Source organism: Ipomoea triloba, chromosome 4, assembly GCF_003576645.1.
Source record: "Ipomoea triloba cultivar NCNSP0323 chromosome 4, ASM357664v1".
NCBI lineage: Eukaryota > Viridiplantae > Streptophyta > Magnoliopsida > Solanales > Convolvulaceae > Ipomoea > Ipomoea triloba.
In genome coordinates this window covers 12599352-12602216 of record NC_044919.1, presented here as the reverse complement: position 1 = coordinate 12602216, position 2865 = coordinate 12599352, and positions in this window count along the sequence as shown.

The following is a 2865-nucleotide window of genomic DNA, read 5'->3' as shown; positions in this document are numbered from 1 at the left end:
TTTTTTTTATATATATATATATATATATATATATATATATATATATATATATATATATATATATATATATATATATATATATATATATATATATATATATATATATATATATATATATGTATGTATGTATGTATGTATATATATATTGAAAAAACCAAAGGCAATATATTGAAGGAATAGAAGATTGTCAACAATCTTCAAAAAAGAAGATTGTCAACAATAGAAACTTGTTGCCCCAAGCATATGGGCTAACAAATTCATTGATTAACCAATGAAATGAAAAGGTACCAAATTAAAATACCTTACAAGGGAACAACATCCTTCCAAAATACAACTTGCATAAGATAGATCATGGGATGGTTCCTTCTAAAATACAACTTGCATAAGATAGATTATGGGATGGTGAGTTCAGAAAGTTGCAAACATTTAAACAATCTGTCTCAACAATAATGCACCATTAAGACTCCGTTTTCATCCAAGTTAAAGCCTTTTTGATAGCCACAGCCTCAGCTGTATCCGGATCGTCCAAGTGACGAAGGGGTCCCTACCTTGCAACAATAAAGCTTTTGGTAGCAGAAAGAATGACCGCACTCACTAGAAGAAAAACTGAAGCATCTACTTGACAAATCACACTATCTGGATGAATAAAATCGATAGAAAGGGCAATATTATTCTAATATTGCAGAAGGTGTGAAATCATGGTTTGAATTTTGTTCGTATTCAGTTTCTTATTATTCCATATCAACTCATTCTGAGCTTTTCAGAGCAACCACAAAATAGCCGCAACGTTAAACTTGCACATTTCATTCCCTGATTCTATAATGGTAGAAAGCCAAAGAAGAACCCAAAGAAGAAAAGAGGTAGGACCCTTAACTGGCAATAGATTCTGAAACACACCCAACCAGATCGAGAAGTGATTTTGCAATCCAAAAAGAGATGATTGATCGTCTCAGAATTAGCCATACAAAAAGGGCAGGAGAAATCAATTGTCATACCTCCCTCTGACAAGAAAAATGCCCCGGGCACACCTCTTAAGGAAAATTAAGGTACTTTGGTTGGATCTTTAACCGCCATAACTAAGACCAAGTAGTGAATATAAGAAAATTATGATCTTGGATTTGAGTTAGATGCCTATAACCATTTTTTACTGAATAAAGGCCTCCAATATCACCCTTCCATAGCCATAGGAATTTTAAGAATAAGGTCACTGTCCCTTTGCACAAAAAGTTCTCTAAGTCAACATCCCAATCCTAAGTAATAGGATCAATAAGGCTAGAAATTGAGGCATCACCAAGATAAGGGAAAATAGCAGTAGAGATATAGGGATTCTTTTGATTTGGAAAAGGATGAGACCACAGTTTAGTATTCCTTCCATTCTCAATTCCCCGAACACAACCATCTCACAAAAGGTTTTGACCTCTCAGAATAGATCACCAGCAGAAACTAGGGTCTGACCCAATTTGAGCCCCCATAAAAGAAGAATTAGGGTAATGCCTAGTCTTCAATAGTGTCGGAGCCAAAGAATAAGGGTTAGAAAAGAGACGCCAGCCTTGTTTAGCCAGGAGAGCTAAATTAAATTGATGAAGCTTTTTAAAAACCAAGAGCCCCTGCTCCTTTAGGGACACAAAACTAGTCCGAGTACATCCCATGCATAGCGCTACTAATAGAAGGATGGGATTCCCACCAATATTTGTTACATATCCTTTCAAGATTTTGACAGAAAGAGATAGGGAAGTAATAAAGGCTCATTGTGTAAGTAGGTAAAGCCTGAGTAACACTTTTCAGCAACATTTCCTTATTAGCCTGAGACAAAATCTTTTTACCCCACCCATCAACTCTTTTACACAATCTATTCTCAATGAAAGCAAACACGTCATTTTATTTTTCCAAATGCCCATGGGGAAGCCCAAATACCTCCCAATATTTAGAGCTTAAGGGACCTTCAGAATTCTAGAGATAATATTCTGCAGGCATGGGAGGAGGGGCGAGGTTGTTCCTACTAAACATAATGCAAGACATTGAAAAATTAACCAACTATCCAAATATGGTATCATATAACTGAAGGCAGTTTAAAACGTAGTTCGCTTCCAACTCATTAGCTTTAAAAAGGAACAGGTTGTCGTTAGCAAAAAAAAAATAGATGAGATATACTAGGAGTCCATCTAGAGATCTTACATGTCGACTAGAGACTTGAAGCACTATCCAGTTGATGGGATAAGATAAACCTTCAACACAAAGGATAAAGATATAAGGAAAAAGGGGGTCGCCCTATCTCGAGCTGATGGGGGGAAATGTTTAGGGGTCAAAGTGCGACAAGACATTAAATTCAGGGTCGTAAAGTGCAAAAGTGAGAAACTGGGTTGGACAAGATAAGGTTGGGGATTGTTTAATAGAAAAATGAGAAAATAAAGGCCCAAGAAGGATGAAAATGGAGGGGGTGGGGGCTAACTTTTGTCCCTCCCCCACCCTCGATCGTGGGTGCAGTCAAAGGTGACAGGTGGCTACTTGCTAGGTTCTTGCATTAGGTTTGAGAGGCATTTTCAACCATTACCTCGCCAATTGGTTCCTTGCGCTCGACTGTGGCCTCAACCAAGGGCGATGCGGGGTTTTGTGCTAAGTCTAGCGGTGGTTGGACTTGACCTACGGTTGCTGGGTAACGAGAAAGAGAGAGATGACGGAGATTTGGCAGTTCATGGGTTGGCAGAGTGTTTTGTGGATTGGCGAGAGAACTTGGCGGCCTAATGGGATATGTGTGTAGCTGAGAATTCTTGGGCATCATGGTTCACTATGTGTTCTCTACTTTCCTTTGCCCCAAAATTAGTAAAAATAAGAGTGGTGGGGGGGGGGAGGGGGGGAGGGGGGGAG